The sequence below is a fragment of the Alexandromys fortis genome, unplaced genomic scaffold (genome assembly GCF_014885135.2).
Source record: "Alexandromys fortis isolate MF-2015 unplaced genomic scaffold, M_Fortis_MF-2015_v1.1 scaffold_38, whole genome shotgun sequence".
NCBI classification, from domain to species: domain Eukaryota; kingdom Metazoa; phylum Chordata; class Mammalia; order Rodentia; family Cricetidae; genus Alexandromys; species Alexandromys fortis.
Window position 1 is genome coordinate 9,192,553 of NW_026067916.1, and position 25,083 is coordinate 9,217,635.

Here is a 25,083-nt window from a genome sequence, read left to right on the forward strand (position 1 = left end):
CAAATGTTAGTTCATTGCCCAGAGCTCACACAGGGGGAAGACAGAGCTGACTCGTTGACCATCTTCAGCTCCGTGTACTTTACATCTTCATATTCTGCCATACCATACCTCCTACTTCTTCATAACTTCTACCTAGGGCTGAAGAGATGGCTCAGTGGTTAAGAGCATTGCCTACTCTTCCGAAGGTCCCGAGTTAAATTCCCAGCAACCACATGGTGGCTCACAACCATCTGTAATGAGGTCTGGTGCCCTCTTCTGGCCTTCAGGCATACACACAGACAGAATATTGTATACATAATAAATAAATAAATAAAATTAAAAAAATACAATAACAAAATTTCTATTTTAGTCACATGTCCAGTTTCTTTCTTTTTTTTTTTAGCTTATTTGGACTTACATTTGCTAAAAACTGATAAATTGATTCATAAAGCTGTAAGCAACTATGCATTATATATTTTAGTGTTTTTGTAATAGCTAGAGAGTCTGGATCCCATTTTTATTGAAGATAAAATTAATTCATCAGATGTTTCCCTGATAAAATATATTGAAATAATATATCTCAGCAACTGAACATTATACTAGATATTGAAAATCTGGAAAAGCAGCAGTTATATAATTAAAAACACAATGTCTAAATAATTTTATTGCTATTGTATGAACATAAGTAAAATATATAACAAAATATGTATTATCTTTTCATTTTAGTACCATGGAAATATAAATTAAGAAGCATATACATATTGAAATTCCTAAATTACCAAAACTTTTACCCTGACCCCAACATGATTCATTAACTAATATTAAAATTCAAAGTCTGGTATAGCATATGTTAAGATATTGCTGAAAAAATTATTACTGTCAAATAAATGGTGTACTACAGTGATTTCTCCAATTTATTCTAACTAAAGCTTAGTTTATAAATGAAGTTTTACAGTAAACAGCACTGAAGAATAAATTAAATCATAAGGAATCTCTTTCTGAGGCAGCAATAAGGATGTTGAAGGGTCACTTCCACAGGAAGACTCCATTACAGTGTAGCTCTTTATGGACTGTATCTGTGGACTCACATGACCTCAAGGAACCCCACTTTAAAACGATCACCTGCCAGTTTTCATAGAGCTATTGTAGTTGGCACCAAACTACCTGTCCTGCAGAAACAAAAACAAGCCATTTCATAGAACCAGAAAGTGTGTAAGCTTTCCAAAGGATAGAGACTAACACACATCAAGTGGAAGTCTGCAGAGAAAGGAACCTCTCTTGTGAAATCTATGTTTATATATTTTCTTGCATTTTCCCTATGGCAGAAAAAAACTCTGGAAATGAAATGACTTTCATGATACTGGGTAGAGGTGTAGCACCAGAAGTCAGTGTTTGGGGTTAAGAGATGACTGGAGAGTGGGGGCTTAGGTTGTTGAAAGATGACTGCAAAGATGGAAGCTTGTAAATCTGTGCATAAAGACAGTGTCCTTAGCTGCATGCTTAGCTGTGCATAAGCAGAGACTCTACAAAAAAGGAAAGGAAAGGAAAGGAAAGGAAAGGAAAGGAAAGGAAGGAAGGAAGGAAGGAAGGAAGGAAGGAAGGAAGGAAGGAAGGAAGGAAGGGAAGGAAGGAAGAAAAATTGTTGAACACCCACTGAAACAATTTACCTGAGCTATTGGGAGCTCACCAACTCCAGCCAGACAAGCAAGGAACCAGCATAGGTCAAAACTAGTCCCTCTGAATGTGGGTGACATTTATATGGCTAGAGCAGACTATGGGGACACAGGCTGTGGCACCAGGATTTATCCCTATGGCTTATATTGGCTTTGGGGGAACCTATTCTCTTTGCATAGATACTTTGCTCAGTCTGGATATAGTAAGGAGGGTCTTGAACCTTCCCCAAAGCAATGTGCCTTATGTTCTCTGAGGAGTGGATGATGGGTTCTGGGGATATGTGGAGAGAATAGGAGAAGGGAAGGGAGTGGAAACTGGAATTGGTATGCAACATGACAAAAGAGTTTATTTTCTTTTTCAGAAAAAAAGAAAAGAAAAAAGAATTCAAAATGTACTTGATTATAGATAGGGATTTTCCCTGAAAGCATCGGGCCTACCTACATACTTTCTAATTCTGAACTCTTCAAAATAAAAACTTATCTTCTACATATTAGCTAATCACAAATCTGCTAACACAGCCACTTGCCATTCTTCCTTTGAGAATGACAATGCATGTATTTTTTTTTCTATAATTTCATCTTACTTTCTCTTCCCCCACTGTTCTCTACAATAAAGTACACTCCTTTGAGGTCCTGGTATATGACAAGCTACCTTTTCAATGCTAATTGTCACCTGGTGGAATCCAAGATCAGCATTCCATATATAACAAGAGGTTACTTTTTGGAAAGTTCTGATGGACTAATTTCCTATAAGCTGCATTGGTAGAATTTTGTAGCAGCTCTTCTTTCTGTGAGGCAAAGTGATTTCTTGTCCCCTAGTCTAGACTTGGGTGTGGGGAAGAAGTGCTGTCCACGGATACTTTTATAAGCTCTACAATATTGGCTCTTCCACATCTGTTCTCTAGGCACATACGATTTTTCTTTTGTGTTTACTGGAAACTCTTTTATTATCTTAATAATAACTACAAATTGTGAATAATTGATTGTGAATGAGCTAACTACACAGAAAGGTATTTTGGCTTCAGAATTTGGGTCTAGGGATATGTTACACTGGAAAAGAGGTTCAGCTTGTGTTTCCACAGAGGATTATAACCTCTGGAACCATTCCAGACTAATGTGGTTTGACGGACCAAGACACCCCCCTCAAATTCTCCGTGAACCCTAACAATGTTTCTCCTAACAAAAAGTAGGAAGCAGTTTGGAGAAAACTATGGCCAAATTCTTAAAATGATTGTTTATAAATAATTTTCATTTAAAAAGGGTTAGGTATAAATGTTAATTGTCATAGTCTATCTCTTTTTTAAAGAAGTAAGGGGTATGATATAGAGTTGAATACTTTGCATTGGTACGGATCTTGGTCTATTGATACAAATTTAGGGTCAATTTTGTTATATGTATTTCTGTTCGGCTTTAAGGTATTATGTTTAGACAGTTCATTTGAAAATGTAATGTATAGGCGGCCGCTGGAGGAGGGCAAGGTGCAGCGCCTATAAGCTTTGGAGAAAGAGCCGCGATGTTCCGGATCAAGGGTCTCGCGCCGAAGCTGGACCCTGAGGAGATGAAGCGGAAGATGCGCGAGGATGTGATCTCCTCCATTCGGAACTTCCTCATCTACGTGGCCCTGCTGCGACTCCGTATATCTTAAAGAAGTTGGACAGCATATGAGGATTGGGAGTCCCGCGGATGCATGGCATGAAGAACCTGGTGACAGTTTCTCCTCCTGTCTGCAGATGAATTGGCCCAGAAAGGTGTAAGACTGATTCAATGGACATAAAAACTCTCCTTGTTAAGAACACGTCGGGCCTTGGGAACTGACCTTCATAGCTGAAATATAAAAGTATTTGGGAAGTGCAAAAAGAAGTCTTGTGGTCATGGTGTGCCCGAGAGCCCGTGCTGTCCAGCTCTGTGAGTGTTGATGGGACTGCCAAGCTGTCAGACTCCGAGGGGCTTGTGTCTGAAATGGCAGTCGTTTCTGTTTACAACTTCCGCTCCAAGTGTATTTGTGAAGAGCCTGTTTGGGAGTCAGCACACACCCACAGTGACACTTAGGCACAGAACCGTCAGTCTATATTTTTAATAAACATTCTGATGAAAAAAAAAAAAGAAAATGTAATGTATAATTTAAAATTACAGATTAATAGTTAGTCATTTATAATAGTCAAACTTGTTATGTTAGTTAGGTTTTCTAGATATGTAGAAATATATTTCAGTTAGATAATCTTCAACATTTCAAAGACATATGGACTATGGCATTTAAAATGTTTTAAAATCTTAGACTTCTCTCAACAGTGAGACTTGTCTGCTTCTGGCAGTACCAATTACTTCAGAGATGTTGCTGAGCATTAGAGAAACTTGTTATGGAATTTGCCTCCAATGTGACAAGGCTACTCATTTGGGCAAGAAACTGCTCTCGCCTGAACAACTTGATGGTATGTTGTATGAACTGAACATGCAGGACCCACATAAAATTGACTGCTGAACATTCCAAAAGACAGGATGGTCTCTCCAGGGTTCTTGCTTCACAGAAGAAAGTGCCAGACATTCTGCAGGATACAGAAGAAGGTGACCGACAAACTGCCAAGATGGGTGAAAGAGCCTTTCATATTTCCTGCTTCATGGAAAAGTCTACCATATCCTATGGGCCTGTAGACTAAAGATGGATGCCCCAATGTGACAGAAGAACTTTGGGTGACTGTCCACGCAGCAAGGTGTCTCTGTGAATTCTAAAGTTTTGAAAGTTGATTACAGTACACTTCTTGTTTACTTTGGTAATATTATATCTTTCTGGGATCATTAGAGAGTCAAAAGCAGATAGTTACAGTTTTCCTTAGTTATGATAAAAGATAAATTAAATATGAAACTTTAGACTCATGGAGACAAAATTGATGATAGCCTATTTTCTTTAATTTTGCCAGGTACAAATAGATTAAATATTTTAACTGTATTTCTTGCTTGAACTTGTTTTGTATTATGTTAAAGTTAAAACCTTTTATATTTAGACAGAAAAGGGGAGATGTTGTGGAATTTCCCTTTGTATGCTATGAATACGTTTTATTACCATTGGTTAATAAAGAAATTGCTTAGGCATTTAGTAGGGCAGAATATTGCTAGGCTGAAAGAGAAATATAGAGAGAATAGAGTCAGAGAGATGCCATATAACTGCTGAAGGGGAAAAATGCTAGAACAGGACCTTACCCTGTAAGCCACAGCCTAGTGGCAACACAGAGATGAAAAGAAATGGGTTAACTGAACATGTAAGAGTTAGTTAATAAGAAGCATGAGCTAATGGGCCTAATGGTTTAGTAATTAATATAGTTTCTGTGTCATTATTCGGGTCTGTGCAGCTGGGAAACAAAAGAGCAGCCTCCTTCTACAAGTCTCTCAGGGAGATCCGTCATTAGTATCTGTTTGAAATTATTGATAAGGCACTGCAAACAGGCTTGAAGAGAGAAGTAAGGGATTGAACCCTATAAGTTTTCTTTTAAGCTTCTGTGGTAGGCAAACTGTTAATAAGTAGGCAAAATTTTTACCAGGAAAGTTTTTTCCATCCAAAGAAAAATAAAGCAGTTCATATTATATATATATATTGAGAAGCAGGTGTGAATAGCCCCAAACAGCTTTTCCATGTGTAAAACACTAAACTATAAAAACACACCACAGATCTCTTCCTCCTAGCTACATTTCACATTCTAAGGCTTCATTGTCTTTGCTTAATGCCTTCTGTTTCATTCTCTGAATAAAATGAAAAATTTTACTAAAAGGAAAAAAATCTTAATTTATTTTTTTATTATTGATTTTTATTGAGCTCTACATTTTTCTCTGCTCCCTTCCTTGCCTCTTACCTCCCCCCTCCAAAAAAAATCTTACTTTAAGAGAGTATAACTGATGGCAAAGGTGAAATATGAAGACTTGAAAGAGTAAACCCCTGGAGTCCAGCTCTCGATGCGGTTCTCACCATGGTACGGAATGTCTGTTTCCAAGTGAAACATGACAGCTTGCAAGTTATATTGTAAAACCATGGGCACATTTGAAAATTACATTCTTTTACAATAAAGTTCATGAACAGACATAACTTTTTGTATGGCAAAAAGTTGTAATAACCATTTTCAGCCTTGCTGGGCCATTAAGACATTTTAAGATATGATTGTCAAAAACATATATTCGTTAATCATACACAATCTTCTTGGCTGTAAAACATGCAATATTCTAGGACACATCTCCATTTTTCCTATTCAATCTCTAGTGCATTTTATTTTTGTTTACAGCCTAACTTTTTTTGGCTATTATATAATCACAATATCAAATACACATTAGGGCTGTGTTATAGTGCTTGGTAAAGCTCATGATAACTGCAACCCCACCCTTGTGGTAAATTTTAAAATTCATTCTCTCACACAGACCACCCACTGAGGTAATTACGCATTTAGTTTCACTTATTTCTTCCAGGGTTCTATGAACATCTCAGATTACAGGCTGAATCCTGGGAATACAGATCAGAGCAGGGTTTTCTCTACATGCTTCAGAAGGAAGTGAAGTGGGTAATGACTGGAGAGGGGAAAAATAAGGGTTTTTAATTTAGAGATTGCTTGAAGAAAGCAGAGAATGCATACTGTTTAATTTAATCTAAGTCAGACTGGGCAAACCACCGAGGTAGAGAGGATAGAAAGTGGTCCCAGGGGAAGAGGAAGCGCTGTGGTCCCTGGGGGGAGGAGTGATCCAAGTGGCCTTCTTCATTTCTAACTAATATGCTTATACAACTTGACCTTTGACCTTCTGGGAGCCTTTGCTGAAGAAGAAACCAATGGGAGGCAGCTAGGATACTGGTTTTCCAAGCAGTCACCTGCTCTGGGAGCTCATCTGGAAATCCATTAACTTTAGACATGTCAGCAGCTGGCAGGTGATAACAATTTCAAGTCCTTTCTAACCTAAGCTACAAGCAAATTAGGGGCACAAGGGCGAACTCCCATAGGAACCCATGGGGACAGCAAAATGCCATCATAAACATTCCTGTCACTTCTGTTCCTATCTTTTCCTTTAAAAGAATTTGAGCTGTCACATTATCAGGCATATCAGTTAGATTTCCACAAAAACAGCAAAAAATGTTTAAATTATAATTTTAAATGCTTTATGTAAACAAAGCTTTATATTTAATAAGCCGTAACCATAACTGCTTAACATGCAAGCATCCTATTCTTTTAGATGCCAGTTAGCATTTTACTTTCCTAAATATACCACTTCTTCTCTTTAAAGGTTTAGTTTTACTTCTGCATGCCCAGAAGCTGATACGAAGCCCTTTGATTGGCATTATCAGTACCAGGTCTACTATGGGGCATTATCAGCACCAGGTCTACTATGGGACATTTTCAGCACCAGGTCTCCTATGGGGTATTCATTCCCAGCTTTTTCTCCAGCTCCATTTACTTCTAACTTTGTTCATCCAACCTCATTGCTCTGTCAGGCTCCTTGGCTGCTCTGTCTCCTTGTGTTACAAGATCCTTATTCTGTTTCTTGTGCTTGAGCATGCCTCTGTCTTTCCACGGCTTAAATTCTCCTCCTGTTCAGGAATTCTGGAATTGAATATTCCATGTTGGAGTGCAATTTCTACTGAGGTCTCTGTCTAGGTGAGTGGCCTCTTTATAAAGACTTTGTGTCTTTATTCTCTGCCACATTCATTATTGATTACTATCTTTCTGTCCAACTGAAGTCTAACATTTGGCAGAAGTGAGATCTGGGGCTGTCTAGTTCACTATTATAAATTCAGCACCAAGTATAGTGTGTCAGGTATTTTTTTCTGGAAAAGATGAACAAAATAATCAGCAGAAAGTGAGTTATAGAATATTGGCATGAAGATCACCCATTTTGCATAAGCGAGTTTTATTAGGACTGAATGTTTCTACTAGTTCAATAATTTTGAAAAATGTAGAGCTCAATAAAAATGTTAAAACATCTCAACAATCTTTGTGTTTCTCATGATATTCTTCTAACATCTTGTCACAATTAGTTACTGAAAACTGTATTGTGCAATAAAGTAGTAAGTCTGCAAAACATATCTCCCAGGGAAGAAAAACTGAATCAACAAAAGTAACTAATCAGGTGAAATTACCACACCTTTCGAACTAAAATAAAACCAGAGGAAAGTATCCAAGCCAAAGATGGCATCACATTAAAACTCAATTCTCTCAAGTAGGAGCAATAAAATCTTTCAGAATGTGAATGAAACTCCAAGACTTTAAATCAGAGGATAGGACAAAAAAAAAAATGAAAATAGGAACACAGGCATATGTACACTCAGGGATTGACACCGAATGTTCCAACACTGATCTACCAGATAAGATATGACCGTTGATGCAATAGTGGCAGGATTGTCTAGCAGAGTAACCAAATGCACTCTTGGTTGAATGTGAAGCCTACCTAGCAAGAGCTAATTCTCTCTCTTTTCAAACTTCCTTTTTTATTTTTTCTTTGTGGGTTTGATATCATGCAGTTCAATCCCATTTATTTCCCCAGGCCTGCGTATCTGCCCTCTGCCCTTGCAACCTCCTCCCAAAATAAAATAAAATAAAATAAAATTTAGGAGAAAAGAAAAAAATGGAAGAAAAGAAAAAGAAAAATCTCATCATGGACACTGTAGCGTGACAGAGTCATACGGTAAACCCTTTTATCCGTGTATCTTTAACTACATGGTAGAAAGCAACTCTCTCAAAACCATACTTGAATGGCTTAAGAAATATTGTTTTAGTCTCAAAGAGTAAATGATTTTATATCCCCTTTGAAGACCCCGTTCCCAGGGCCTCATTAGAGTGGCCACCTGGCTGGTGGAGGACAAGCGAATATATTGCTAAATCGCCAGACACAATGCATACCACTAAAGACTCCACATATAAGATACAATAAAACTAGCATTTTGCTGTCTGTGTAAAACCTATAAAAAGAGAAATATTCATACTTAGTCTAATTTGTGACTATTCAGAACAGACAAAATATATTTTTGTTAAAAAATATTTTTGCTGAGGTTATGCGATTGTGAGGAAAAAACATATTACTACACTAAAGCTTGGCATTGCTAGAAAACTACTTCTCAAAACTACACAGGATGTGTTCTAGAATGAGTAGAAAGTTGGAATTAGAGAATGATGTTTGTAAGTGCCAGTGGTTTAATTAGTGGTAAATCCTCCCCGTTTTTATATTGGTGATAACTGTTTATTGTGCTTGTATTTTCCTATTTGAACATTCAGTGTATTGCAAGTCATGTTACAGAATAACAAAAACTGATTGCTTTGACTTGTTTTTGTAGACTGTGGTAATCAAAGTGTGGCGAATTTCTCAGTAGTTTTCCAGCACTTTCTAAAGTCCCTAATAGTTCCCTCAAAGCTTGATTTCAAGATTTCACATACATGTCCTGATGACCTGCAATATTGTCTCATTACCTAAAATATTATGTCAATAATGATTTCTGCCATGCTGATGTCATTGTCCAAGGTTATAAAGAAACCACAGTAAACCTTAGCAATCAACTTTCTAACCTATCCGTTTCATCTATACATTATTTTTCTAACAAAGTGATTAATATTAGCAGTTTTGATTGCATATGAGACACATGTTGACTTGTTAAATTTGAAAGATGGCATAGCGTTTATATTTGATTGCATAAAGAAAACAAATGAGTAATTTGCCAGTAGGGCCAACATCATGATTCCCAGCAATCGCATTGCAGTGTGTTGTTTTTTTACTGACATTTCCCACTGAAGAAACAGCATCTTCAATCTCTATACTCACATGTTTCATCTTGGATTTGTAGTAAACAACTTTTCCCTGAAGATTTGCATGACACTTTAATTCGTTTTTATTATTTTCTTTGGAATCTCAAGTCATAATTCAAATCACATTCGACCAATTGTTTTCTGGAAGTAATTTGCACATGGTTTGAGGCAAAAGAAAAAATCTAATTGGTTTCACAAGAATCCCTGTCATTACCAACTTGTCATCCCATCTGTAACCTTTTTTTTCCTTCAATAAAATTCTGACTTTTAAATATTAAGGCAACTTGAGGTGCACAGATGAAATATAAAAGCAGAAACTCTTCTTTATAGACATACATTTTAATATATTTTTGAATTAGGCAGCAGCCACTGGATACCTTATAATAAACTTCTATATTAAAAGTGAATACAATCAAAACAAACAAAAAATAAGAAAATGACTCAACACACTGACTTGGAAGCAAAGCAATGGCTTGCCAGAGCATCTGAGAAGTAAGACATGGCAGAAATCATGCATACAGTAAAACACAAAGAAGATCAATGGAGAGCCAAACCACCATTGCACAAACAAGAGCATTTAGCAGAAGCCCAGGAGTGCGGGATTTCGGCAGGTGCATTAAAGTTCTATGCCGGTTTCTCATCTGCTGTGCTTTCTGCACAACATTCTATTTATACATGTTTATACCCCTTCCTGCCTCATCTCCTACCTCATTCTTCTTCCTGTGAGGAACATCGTGGGGAGCTTTTCTTCTTACACTTGTTGTCAAGAGTTATTATTCTCAGAAGCATCTCTGACCCACCCAAAAAACAGGAATCTGCAATGGGGAATTCCAATTTTCCTGAATCAGCGTAGTGTTAAGCAACTAGGGTTCAGTCTTGGAAACACATTAAATCCGTCTGGAAAATTAGAAAAAAAAATGATATTCAGTTCCTGGTAACATGTCTTTCTCTGACACACAATTCTCAAATAATGACATGGAGACTTATTAAAAATGAAAGCTCGACCTAGAGCTTGGGCTTGTTCCTAACTAGTTCTTTAAACTTAAATCGACTCATTTCCATTCATCTACATCCTCTCCTTCTGCACCCCCTAATTCCTCACATCTGGCTGGTGACCCTGCCACTCTTACTCCCAGCATTCCTCTCTATCTGGAAGTCCCGCTTATTTGAATATAAGTTATTAATTTTCTAAATTTTAAAAAAGTAAAGGTTTGAATAAATAATAAATTCCATCAATGTCCTTTTACACTTAAGGAAAGCATAGCTCCATAGTTCTTCTAGAAAACTATGGATGGTAAGACACCAAGTTGAGAAATGGTGCTGAGATTTAAATCTGTTATTCTTCCTCTGACTGTGATTGAGGTCAATATATTGTACTAGGAAAGAGTGAAAGAGGGGCTGTTCTTAAGTCTCTGCCATATTTAATGGCTTGTCAGCACTGAAAAATGAGTGTTGGAAACAAATACTTCAGAAATTTAATAGAGAAGTATTATTTATGTCCCGGAATTCCAAAGATGTTACATGATAAACTTGAACTCTGTTTCTAAGCTGATGCTAATTTATGCTTGGTAGTTCATACACACAGACACATACACACCCTTATAACAGTTACTGTGAGTTGAAGTGTTTTTGGTAAGAAGCATCATTTCTTGAACTACGTAAAAAGCAAAACTTAAATGAGAAGAAATAGATCAACGTTCAATGTTGGGATCATGCAGTCTGTGAGGTAAAAACAACAAAGAACACAGACTTATATTTAATGCTGAAATGAATAGTTTCATTTTTAAAAGAACTATCTACATGATAAAAAATCTTAAGGGACCACTCTCCTTTATCTGGAATATAATTTTGCTTTAATCTCAATTAAGGGCTACTCAACATTACTCAAACACATCAGATTAGTTTTCTCTAACTTCATAGCATAGACAAAAACGTCCAGCCACCTAGAGGGTAAAATACATTAAAAAGTGAAAATGGTGTAGAATAAAAATAAAGCTAAACCAAAAATAGTACTCAGATTAAAGACTGAGAATTTATATTCTCACTATTTGTAAATTATCTAGACTACAAACCAACTGTAATTCAGTTAAAGTAAAATAATTATATAAGCTGATTAAAACAAAATTACATTAAATACATATCTAGTATTAATCACTAGGATGGCAATTAGGAAAAGATTCTCTCTGTAGTAGTAGCTAAATATATACACTGTTTTGGAAAAACTTTAATAAGAAATTATCTACATAATTACACTTATATTACATGTTTAAATATGAATTGAGATGAACTAGATTACTGAATGGAAAGTTTGATTTTGTCAAAGCTATTGACTTTCTCAAATTCATTTCTCAAATCTTTCCTCAGAAGATGAGTTTTATTAAGGTGACAAAGTGATTTTAAATAGCGTATATTAAGACAAAATAGAAATAAAAGATAATTTGCTTTGCTATGAAAATTCATTAAAATTACCATAATTAGAACACTAAAGGAATAGAATAAAAATCTCATATGGATTAATAGATTGCTACAATTCGCTCTAAATTAGACAAAGCCCATAAGGAATATGATATATAGTAAAAGACACCTCACCAATTGATGAGCATATTTACCATTTAACACTTTGTAAAGAAAAAAAATGACTTTATCTTATACACCAATTTTATTTTACATGTATTTCTATATTTGAATTTTAAGTTAAACCATAATATAATGAGAAGAAGATATAGAGAAATGTTTAAATGATACTAGTTGAAGTGTAAATCTAAGTAATCTTAATAATACAATCCAGGAGTCTGTAATAGGCAGTAAAAGCCTGAAGGACCAGAGAAGCGCAGAGCAGCCACCAGTTGACTACCTACCTCTACAGTTCATCTTTGTCCCTCCTTACCACTTCCTGTTTCCTCTCCTACAGTCCTCTGAGCTCTATGGTTACCTAGGGGCTAGCTCCATCCTCTGACGCCAAGCAAGCTTTAATTGTCAGAATGCAAAGTATCACACATTTCTCCCTTTTTGTCTAAATAAAAAGCTAAGGTTTTAACTAACATAGAAAAACTGAATTTAATAAGTACAAAAACTATATACAAATAGATGCAGGCAAACATTAAAAACATCTAGTCCAGTTTCATTTGACAAATTCAGAGAAAATACTCCATTTGGTGAGTTCAAACGTAGTACCTAATTCACTTTCTATCCTAACTTGTGTTGCCAAGCCAGAACTATCTTTATATGTCTCTCAAACTTATACACTTTACACCTTTTTGTGAGTTTCTTTTCTGAATTTGTCAACAAGGAAAACTATAACTAGAGCTATGTAGTTTTCAAGTCCATCAGAGACCTGAGAAGGATATAATATTCCCTGAGTAAACAGGGTGCACAAAGCAAACAACTTGCAAAATTAAAAAATGACAGAAACAGTTGACTATCTGGATAGTCACCCAAGGTTTCTCTGTGATGTTGGGGCTTCTATAATATCTGACAGACTTTTCTGTGCAGCAGGACTTTTGAAGGACTTCCCCACTTTGCCTTGGCAAATTTCAGCAGTCACTTTCTTTTGTGGTCTGCATTTCCAGTTTGGACAGCATACTGTCAGCAGTTGTCTTTGAAGTGTTTGGACACTATTTATCTACCTAAAATCACACAATGCTATACAGGAAACAGTCTTTCTGTTTATTTCCCGTTTTATATTTTTCTTTTATATTACTTTTACTCTCTTTAAGGACTTTACTATTATTTAAACTATATATTTCAATTTTATGACTGTCTATCTTTTCTCTTCCAAGCTAATGTATATTTTTAAACACATTATAAACCATGTAGAGTTTTTTTTTCCTTGTCTGAATATGTGTTTACTGAATATCTCTATCTTTTTCTGACCACATGAGTTTCTAAACTGCTTAGCAATATGGCTAGGACCAAAGTGGTGGCTTTGTTGACATGTTCTGCCCCATTCTGAGAGTCTAGCTTCCTGGAGGGGGTATTAGTGGGAGTCACATTACTGCCCCAACTCTGAGAAGTTTCTGGGTCTATACTGTCAGCGAATAGTGCACCACCTGCTGCCCATAAACCCCATTAAGAGTTTGACTGCAGAGCCTCTAAGAAGCATCACATGGTTTTGTTGCTAAGTCTGAGTCAGAATATCATCTGTTAAAGGAGCCACACCTCTGTTTGCTCCCAACAAGCAGAGCCTACCCAAGACAAAACTGTTACTAAAAAGCTGAGTTTGATTCCATTTCTGTGTGTTTAGAATTCTTTTTTAATATTCATTGGGCCTCATGTGGAGATTTCGGCCCCATTTTGAAATGCCATATATAAACGGATGTTTTTCTCCTGCCCACCAGTTTCCAAATAACCACTCAGAAGCTGAATATTACTTATAAACTGCTCAGCCAGTAGCCAGACAAGACATATAGGTTGGTGACCAAAGCAAGGGAGATCGAAGGGGAATGGAGGAGTTCGGAGTTGCCAGTGAGATGCAGAGCGAGCAAGCAGAAGACGAATGTGTCATGCTAATAGAAGCACCTCCATGTGACAGAGCATAAGTAAGGAATATGGATTAACTTAAAATGTAAAAGCTAGTGAGTTATAAGCGTGAGCTTTTGACTGAGATTTATATGTAATATTTAGCCTCTGAGTGGTTGTTTGGAAAGTGGTAGATGGGAGAAAAACAGCCACTTACAAACCTCTTCTTTGACAAATTTGATTTTAGAATTAGATTAGTCTGGTAGATAGATGAGTAGCTATGAGGTTCCATTGAGTGATACGTGAATGAAGCACATACATGAATATGTAGAAAATTGGGCATACAATTTCAGCAGGTTCACAATGAAGGGAGGGGGTGAAGGACTCAGAGGTTGATCTGTGAGGAACATTTAATTGCTCTCATCTTGCCATATAGAATCAATCTTCTTTCTAGTTGTCTCTCTAATCCTTGAATACAATTTAATCCTCCCTAATTTTGCGAATAGTAGAAAAAAAGCTTGTGAAATAAGTGGAAGCTCTCTTTCGTTTCCCAGATTAAGCTATCTGTACAGCCATCCTTTGAAATAATTTGAGACATGGCAAAAAAAAAAAAAANAAAAAAAAAAAAAACAAAAAAAAAAAAAACAACCTCATGGAATGTTCCTGAGAAACTATTCCCCATGAGATTGCAACACTGCCTCTTTTGGGGCTAAGTAATTACTTAGTCATGACTTGAGTGAAACATGACATCTGGAACACTTCATTATGCTATGTGCTATGCTCGGGTATGACTTGAGTGTGTGTTATGGAGGTTCTAGTAATGGAAATATAATGACCAGTATGCTGGTTTAGAAAGATTGAAAAAAATTATGAGATGGGGCCTAGTGGAAGTTTTGTTACTCATTTTTAGAGCCACTTGAACCTTGAATACCCTCAGGGACCCTCATGGTTCTTATAAAAGTGGGGCTGTTATAAAAATAAGAAGTCAACCCAGTATGAGGAATAGGGTCCCCAAATCTACTAAAGGAGTCAGAGACAGTCCGTGCTCCCACTGTTAGGAGTTCCAAAAGAGGAACAAGCTACATATAGTCACATATATGCAGAGGGCCTGGGTCAGTCCTACACAAGCTGCCTGGTTGCTAGTTCAGGATCTCTCAGCTCCTATAAGCCCAGGTTAGTAGATTCTATAGTTTCTCTTGAGATGTCCTTTACCCCTCTGGCTAATAACAATCCTTCCTCTCTCTTTTCATTAGGGTTGGCTAGGCTTGGCCTAATATTCATTGAAAGTTTCTGGATCTGTTTGACCAGTTGATGAATGAGCCTCTCTGATGATAATTAACTATGGGTATAGCAGAATATCAGTAGGTATCATTGCATTGACTTTTTTTTACCCTTCAGTCTTGTTTGGTTGTATCCTAGGTATCCAGGTTATCTAACCTCTGGGTCCTGGCACTCCAGGTAGTGTTAGGGTGGACTTAATCTTTTGGCATGTGTTTCCGGTTGGAACAGTCATTGGTTGGTCACTCCTACAGTTTCTATGCCGCCCTTACCCCAGCACATCCCATAGGAAGGACAGCCTTAATAAGAGACAAGGTGCTTAGTCTTCCTACAGCTTGCTATGCCATGGTTTGTTGATATTCATTGGAGGCCTGCTGTTTTCTAAGAGACAACAGAAAAGTGAGTGGGGGAGGGTGGCAGAGGAGAGGTGGAAGGGGAAACTGGTGCTGGGATGCAAAATTATAAGTAGATTTTTAAAATTAGATATAGGAAGTTTATCTCATCAATCCCTCTGCCTTGTTCTGTTGTTACATCATCTCTTATGAGTTCTGACCATTAGACTCACTGATATAGCACATAAAAGAAAGAAAATGGAACGGTTTCATCTTGGACCTTCTACATTATGAGATAAATTAACTTTTTTTGAAGGTTTGTATTTTCATTTATTTACATATAGCAATTTTATATTGACAAACTCCACCCCCTCCCCTCCCTCCACTTTCCTCCCCTCCCCCCTCCCCCTCCTCTTCCCTCTCCAGTCCAAGGAGCAGTCGGGGTTCTCTACCCTATGGGAAGTTCAAGGTCCTCCCCGCTCCCCCAGGTCCAGGAAGTTGAGCATTCAAACAGACTATGCTCCCACAAAGCCCGTCCATGCAGTAGAATCAAAACCCAGTGCCATTAACTTTTTAAATCCATAAATTACCCAGCCTTAGATTATTTTTATAAAAACAGAAACATCAATTAATATAGTATACTAAGCCCCATACATTTTTTCCTATTTGTGCTTCCCATAACATTTATAAACAAACATACATTTGTTTTTCAGTGCCTAACATTCCCACAATACCCTGCAGTTACACAGGAACATGAAATATGTTGCTGTTTTTTTCACTTTAGTCTTTGTTGAACTAAGAAAAGCCTAAGAAATACCCGGAACATTTCAGGTACACAGAGAAGTAGATTATCAATTAAATTAAATATGAATGGATAATTATCAATCCACATCACAATGTTACATAGGTTTTACACTCCAGATTAGCTCAGCCAGAAAGCTTGGTAGCAATTTTTAACTATTACATAGAATTTATTCTCATAAAGAACATTTGACGATCATGTTAAGCACCTACAGTGTAAAATTCAGACTCATCTTGCCATGGGAATAAGCTTCTTTTTTTTTTTTTGTTTGTTTGTTTGTTTTTCGAGACAGGGTTTCTCTGTGGCTTTGAAGCCTGTCCTGGAATTAGCTCTTGTAGACCAGGCTGGCCTCGAACTCACAGAGATCCGCCTGCCTCTGCCTCCCGAGGGCTGGGATTAAAGGCGTGCGCCACCTTCGCCCGGCTATCAGCTTCTTTTTATATGAAATGATGCATACCTTTACTCTCTTCTACAGCTCTTTGTGCTAGGTCATATGAACCAAGATCCAGGCTATGAGCCTCCCTGCTTCTATCCTGGGAGCATCAGCTGGGCAGGCACTGGATTAACAGATACACAAAGTCAAAAAGGGTTTTGTCATAGACTCTCTGGAATTTACGGATAAAGTTTCAAAAGGCTCAGGCAAGCGCTAGCAAATCTTGGCACTGGTTCGCAGCCACTAAAGTAGGAACGAAAGAACCTGTTATATTGTGTGCCAAAAAAGTTACATGCTAAGGCTCAGAAGACTTTCTGTTTTATCAGACTGCCTCTCTTGTCATAAAGATATATTCTATTTTTTATTCTCTATGAAATATAAGAAACATTACTTGTTATATGATAGTTTAATTAACTGGTTCAGGTTTCACAATATTTATACAACTTATTTTAGAATTTTGCCACCATAATGAATAATGAAAGAAGGAGTTTTTATACCTATGTTAACAATGAAGAAGTAAAATTTAGGACTCCAAAAATTAGCGTAATCATTATCTAATTTCTTAAATCAAAGATACAGTTAAGCAGAATTTCTAGCAATCAATTAGAGTACTTGTTTTTATAGTACTGCTTTTAAAGGTGTGTATCTTACATTAAATAAATAAAAAAGTTCTGTGTCAAATTCTATTAGATGTAGCTTTTGAAGCAGTATCCAGAAAACTGAGCAAAAGCATGCATGGCACCTCCTTACCCTTATTTTTAAAATTATTGACCATTTGATACAAATTTCCCCAAATAAAGGGGACACTGGTAAAATTTTATTGTACGTACAGAATGGACTTACAATGAAGGAGGTCTAGAGTAAATCCAGAGAATATATAAAGCACACCAAGCTATTTATGGGGAATGTATGTGCTGTGTCCCTGGTCCATGCATCACCTTATATCTGTTGTCATCCTTTATGAATATTTAATGCTTCCGTACTGTTGGTCCCAGACCATCTTCACTCTTCATGCACCAGTTCTTTTTCCAAGGGCAGACACCCACATAAACATACATACGAGGACAAAATGCCAAACGTCCCATTATCTACCTATCAAATATATCCAGGGAAATACAGTAAGAGCCTTTGTCCGTGATGCTTTCTTATGAACATTTCTGCTGCAGTCTAACGCATCCAACTCTAATTATTTACGGGGAACGCTTATAAAGGTTTAAGCATCACTGAGGAGAGAGTCTTTTTATGCAGTGTACACACTCACTATAGCTAATTTAAAGCTATCAACATTCTATCAATCATCAGGGTTAAGTAGCTACGCACAAAAGCACACCCCCAGGTAATATTTCGCCATATACAGAGAGTAGAACAAGTCTCAAAAGCATAACTAATTCTATGTAGTAGACAACATTAAAATTATTCACTTGGGATAGTTAACATAGTGTATTTACTTGTATATTTATATAATTTAATTTTAAATAATAACTGCTTAACAATCGACTAGAAAATTTCCTGAAAATTAAAAAAATCATTTTAGAATGCTGGTACAATCCTGCTCCTCATTCTAGGATTTCACTTGTCTCCCTCATCCCTGCCAGCATTATGTCGTAGCAACAAAACATAAGACCAAAGGAGAGATTCCATAGAAGATGAGGAAGGGTCATTTCAACCGTCTGTCAAAACATGTCCTCAAGGTCACCATCAGGATATCCTACGACATTTACATATCCCTTTCTAGAAAAGACAGCAGCAGATCTGTGGCCATCTGTCATTTCAGAGCCAGAGATGTCAGCACATTTAAGTCTAAGAGTAATGATACCGGATTTAGGGGTATGGAGGCCAGCCAAGGACAGATACAGCACATACGCTTTGCCCTGTCTTGTGTGGCTTTCCTGAAAACACCTCTCTGGCAAACAACAGTCCTAAGAAAAGAAATCAGAGTTGAGAATGCAGAACGCTTTCATAATTAGTACAGCCAGCGAGAGCAGTGGCAGCTCCTCTACAACAATCTTATTCTGATCCAAGTGCAGATCTGTGATAAGCTCATAAAACACATGTTATCGTTTAATCTTGTTGCTTTCTGAAAGCGTTAAATCTCCATTTTAATACAAGAAACACAAAGTTTCGAGAAATTACATAAGTAGCCAAGACTCATGGGAATAAATCACAGGGCAAGAAAGATTTGTAGTTAAGTGTCTAGGGTCAGCTCCACTCCCAAATGATTGCACCATAACTTTCAAAGGTAGCGACGATGTTTATGGTAATGACTGACATTTGAGTGGCACTTATAATTTAAGCCATAATCTCAATGTTCCAAGGCACTAATTTAATACTCATCATCATAACTAGACATTAATTAGCATATTTTTCAATTGTAAAATATTATCTCTTGTAGATTCATCCTTGATGTGAAAATAGCATTCAAAGAAAATCTGTAGTATGAGTCATATTGGTTGTACTATGTATCCCTAATCAATATTGTTAAAAGCTGACTTTCAAAATTTTTTAAAAAACAACATATTATCCTTTTGCTACTAGGAAACAAATAGATGAAAATTTCTGAAGTAGAGAATGAAAAGAGTAATAAAGAATGTGAAACTGAAATTATAAATTGTGGGCATTCAGGATAATTTTTCAAAGTCCCCCAAGAAAAGCGATGGAAGACATGGATATTGATTGCCATTTAGCGAGTCCATGACTAAGAGTCCATGATTTTGCTTAGAAATGAGAGACTGCATCATTGATCTTTAGATGAATTTTAAGTTATCCTTGAGCCATTCTCTTTACATAGATCCGTGAGGTTAAAGCTCATCAGAAAATAAATGATTTCCAAACAGTAACTTCTTCCTTTCCTTAGGCACTTTAGTGAGGTCATCTAAATTGAGAAGAGATTTGCCATAAACATCTTCTTTTGGTTACTGACTTCAGGGCCTGTTGCACACCCTGAGAGCTGCAAGATGAGCCTCAGAAGGGGCCATTCCATGCAGCAGGTGTTTGTGATCCGTGTTCTCTAGTGCACATCAAAGGCAATCCATCCTGAAGTGCTACATGCTGCTTGTATAAAAGAGAAAGCAGTTATGATTTGATGACTCTCTGTGTGTCTTTCTTCTCTTTCTGTCTCTCTGTCTTCCCCTTGCACAAGCACACACACACACACACACACACTCATTTTGTTTCAATAGCTTTCTTTCTATCTCTTTGTAGATCATAGAAATAGGACTGGGAATAGCCAAAAGCAAGAAGATAATATGGTACCAGCAAGTTAGTTGGTTAGACTATCTGAAGAGTCTTCATCATCCCTTCTAGACTCTAGAAGCTAGATGGGTTAAAAGAATAGGTTAGCAAAAGATTAATAGGTCTAAGCAACTGTTTCATTGTCTTTGTGTGTGTGTGTGTGTGCATATAAATGTGTGTGCATGTGTATGAAGGGCAGTGATCAACTGTGAGGGCCTTGTTCAGTTTTAAGTCACCTTGTTTTTTTTTTTGAGGCAGGACTTCTCATTGAAATTGGAGGTTACTGTTTTGACATGGTTATCTGGCCTGTGTACCTCAGTAATTTACCTCCCCAGTGCTGGGATTACATGCCTGGTTTGTTTGTTTGTCTTTTTTCCTTTCTTTCTTTCTTTCTTTCTTTCTTTCTTTCTTTCTTTCTTTCTTCCTTCCTTCCTTCCTTCCTTCCTTCCTCTCTCTCTCTCTCTCTCTCTCTCTCTCTCTTTCTTTCTTCCTTCCCTTCCTTCCTTCTTCCTTACTTCCTCTCTATCTTTCTTTCTTCCTTTTTAAATCGAACATAGATTTTGTTCTTTAAAATACTTTATAGTTTCTCCACCCTCTACTTCTCTGCCCTTCTTCCCACTCATCTAGATCGACTTTCTTTTTATTGCTCATTAGAAAACAACCAGGTATCTAAGGAATAATAATAAAATAAGATAAAACAAAAACTTATACATCTGGATAGGAAAAATCGAATGAAAAAAAAAANCTACTCAGCGGTAAAAAACAATGCCTTCTTGAATTTTGCATGCAAATGGATGGAAATAGAAAACACTATCCCGAGTGAGGTAACCCAGACCCAAAAAGATGAACATGGGATGTACTCACTCATAATTGGTTTCTAGAGATAAATAAAGGTCAGTGAGTCTATAATTTGATATCCTAAAGAAGCTAAATAAGAAGGTGATCCCAAATAAAAATATATAGCTATCCTCCTGGTTATGGGAAGTAGACAAGATTGCTGGGCAAAAAATTGGGATCTTAGGGGTGGGGTGGGAGGGGGGTAAGGGGAGATGGGGAGAGAAAAGTGAGAAGGGGAGGTTGGGGGGAACTTGGGGAAACGGGATGATTGGGATAAAGGAAGGGGAGCAGGGAAGCCTCATTGTATTTGTAGACAAATCTTACAAGGAGTTACTGAAAGTCCAGACACAAGAGCAGATCTTTATCTGGTAGAACTGATGGTTTTAAATGAAGAGGCTCTAGGTCTTGAACACAATATCTTTCCCAACTGACACAGTGTGGATTTGCAAAAAGACAGCTGGACATAAGCCAGGGAGAAAGATCCCACCAGATATTAACTTTAATAGCGTGGTTATCTGGTACATAAAACCTCAAGAATAATGAGAAAATAAATTTCTACTCTTTGAGCCTCATTGTCTACCTTTAGTTAGCGATGATAGGAATTGTCTGAATTTTCCTGTTGAAATGTAAAGAACCCTGTCTTTAAACCAAGCAGAAATAACAAAAATACACCAAAGAAAGTATTCAACCCAAGTCCAATTTGGAAAATCAGTGCATTTATTAAGGTTACTTACAGGAGCATGCATGACTCATAGCATGTTACAACACTGAGGAGTACCCTGGAAATCTTACAAGCAGCTACAGTGTCAAATATTTCCATCAGCAGCATGAACATCTCATTAAAATGTTATACTACCTTTTGCAAGTTATGTCCATTTTGCAACTTGTGGCACCCAGCTACATTCCTAAAATGTCACCTCTCTAACCAATTGCTTATTTAATCTTGGAGAGAGGAGGGGATTAGTGGGGATGTGATGAAGGCTTAGGGGGCCTCAGGATCCTCCTGTCTCTCTCTTTAATGGTTGGTTTATAGACCTGGTCTCATGAAGTTATAGGTGCAGCAATAACGGCCACTGCAATCCAAGATGGTGGTGCTCATGCAGCATAGAAAGAAACTGCCACAGGACAGTATGGCTGGTTGACTCCAGCACTGATTTGAAGCCAGCAGTGCGGTGACCTTCTCAGGATGCTTGGTGGTGATGATGCAAGGCTCTGTTCTCTTACCTTGTTCAAGCTTGAGAGGATGCACCTTTTTTTGGCTGCCTCCCTCTTTCTCCTTCTCCAAAGTCAGTAAAAACAGACTGAATACTTCAGAATCACATCACTTTAGTCTTCTTTTTTTCCTCTTCCATATTTTAGCAAGTTCTGTGATGATACTTTATTCAAATGAAGGATCTAAAAGTCTCCCTATTGTAAGGTCAGCAGATTGGCAACTCAAATTTCATTATGAACCCAGTCCCCATGGTTCATAATCAAGATTTCTCAGGAGAGGAAGATACTCTGCCTCACATGGAGCATACTACAGAGAGGAGAAAGTTGTTAGCAGTTCATTCCAACTTCAAAGCTTTCTGGACAAGCATTTAATGGCTACCTGGACATTTTTTGTGGTTGGAACAGAATTGGGAGCTAGGAAATATATCAAAACTGAACCACAAATAAAACCACATATTTGGAGTAAGATGAGAAGGTGGATAGTCAAAGAAGAGATTGCCTTTCCCAGAAGGAAGCTAGGCTAGACAGACCAATCTCTGGCTGCCCAGCATGGTATTGTTTCCTCCAACCTCTGACAACTTTTTATAATGGATTTGACACTAAGGAGTTCTCCCTAATATTCTTCGCCTTCTTCAATTTCCAGATCGTCTTCATATTTTTTTTCTCTGATAGCTCAATTAACCCCACCCCCTTTTAACCTCAGAAGCGAATTCCTCTGGAGGCAAAGCAGATTTCTAGGATGGCCTCCCTCTCCAGAATTCGATCTACTCCTGCGGTATGGAAAGTCTTACGTTACCTAAGTCTAAGGGCAAATGCTATCTTTTCCCATTGCTTGGGGTTTTAGAAACAAAGATCCCTCTTATCTCTTGACTTGGAAGATTTTTGCCTTTGTTTGTTCTATTCTCTCATTTCCCTATTGCAAGAATTACTGTAAATATTTCCATGAAGTCCAGGGCCTTTTTTTTTTTTTTTTTAAAAAAAAGTGCTATCTCCTTTTATTTTATTTTTCGTGGAAAACAGATTGTTTTGACTCCCCCTTTCCTAGACCTCAGTTCATCACAGAGGGGAGGATTTAGCAGACAGGGCAGTACCCCTTAAGGAGGCCAGGGAGCAGGGAAGCCTGCACCAGTAGAATGCATCCCTCTGGCTTCTATTTCCACTCAAAGCTCTCTCCTATTGGATGGTCCCTACCGGGTCACCCTGCTCCTCTGATTAACCCTCTCTGCAACTCCCTCATAGACTCACCGGACTTGAACTTCACTCATCCCCTGGGGATTCTCAACCTAATCAACCCAAAGACTGGTTTGGGTTGCTGCTATGCAAACTCCTCCAGCAGGGAAACTTATGTCACACTGAGTCCTTGCTAGCTCAGCTGGTTCCTTCTCAACTCTTAGGTGTCAGCTTCCAATTCCTTGGGCCCTCCCTCTGTTCTTCCATTTCTATACCCCCCACCCTGCCAGGCTGATTTCCTCCAATGGCTTCATTTGTCTTATCTGTGTGCACAGTTAGTACAGAGACTATCCATCCTCCATCCATAGTTGAGTTCCTCCCTGTATCAGCTATTGACTCATGGACAGTTTTACCCATTGTTACATAATTATATAGAAAATATTAAAGGGCTGGAGAGATGGCTCAGCAGTTAAGAGCATTGCCTGCTCTTCCAAATGTCCTGAGTTCAATTCCCAGCAACAACATGGTGGCTCACAACCATCTGTAATGAGATCTGGTGCCCTCTTCTTGCCTGCAGGCATACACACAAATAGAATACTGAATACATAATAAATAAATAAAATTTAAAATAAAATATTAGTATTACAAAAATCTAACCAAACTTTAAATCCCTCCTGTCATCTTAATTTACTTTTTGAACATATTCTCATGAACTGTGCTCCTTTGGAAAAACTGAGCCACCAGAATGAACACATATTGAAAGATTAATTAGATTGGCTTATAACAATACAGTCGGAGTAATTTGACCTCAGCGGTCTTCGTATTGAAAAGGGTGAGAACTGATGGGTTGATACAGTCGATGAAGCTGCAGGTCTGAGCTGCTCCAACCTGGTGCTGAAGCCCTGGAGCATTCCCTGAGAGCCACTTTTCTTCAGTCCCTGTTAGAAGCACAAAGAAGCTGGGTTCTGACAGCAGCAGAGGAAAGCAGTGGCCGCAGTGGCAACAGAAAAAAAAAAAAAAAAAAAAAAGGATAGGTGATCTCCCAGCTACGTGTAAGACCAATGAAGTGAAAAACTAACATTTCCCTTTGGACTTCCTTTTATCTGGGCTGCCACCAGGAGGGTCCACCTATATTTGCTGTGGCTCTTCTTACTTTAAATTACCTGGTTAAGAAAAATCCCTTGTAGGTGTGCCTTGCAGCTTATTTTCTTTGCTACCAGGTCCAGTCAAGCTGACTAGTCTAACCATCAAACCAAACACTCCTGGCTTCTTGCTACTCTGCACCACACAAACACAAGGACTTTGGAGAAATTCCTCCCTAAACCGAGAGTTCTGTCTTCCATGGTCACTTATCTGCCACCTAATATCCAGCTGCAGTGTAAGGTCCTCATTATAATCCTTTCTGAAGCCAAAGATTACAGTATATCATAAGACTCAGATTATAACTGAACAACAAACCAACTATTGTTTTCAAATTTTTGCATGCTATTTCTTTTTTGATCTTAGAATGCATAGGTACAATTATCTATTTTGTCACTTCTTCCTAGCAAAATATTTTCACTGAGAAGTTCATCAATAGACATATTTCAGGAGATGATGAATAGTGAATATGGATATCATGCTTGCTATGTAATCCCTTAGAAGAAACCTGTTTTCATTACAGAGAAATGCTAATCCCATGTCTTTTTTCCCTTTGTCATACCTATGATCAACTCTCCTCAATCACCTGGTAATTTTTGATTCTCTTATATCTCTTTTATGAGTATAATTAGTAGTCAGAACATCCCCAGGCAGGTTTGCAGCTGTCAACACATCACAACAAATGCAAAAAAAAAAAAAAATTAAGTGATATTCATGGACAGCTGGCATGGCAAGACTTCCTTTTGTTCATTTTGTTGACCCATACTTAACTACAAGT

At 37.6% G+C, this 25,083-nt stretch overlaps 1 pseudogene; it reads left to right on the top strand.

Annotated features, from left to right (window-relative positions):
- The first annotated feature begins 3,131 nt into the window (after positions 1-3,131).
- LOC126500149 (mitochondrial import receptor subunit TOM5 homolog) lies at positions 3,132-3,536 on the top strand (annotated as a pseudogene).
- Positions 3,537-25,083: the final 21,547 nt, after the last annotated feature.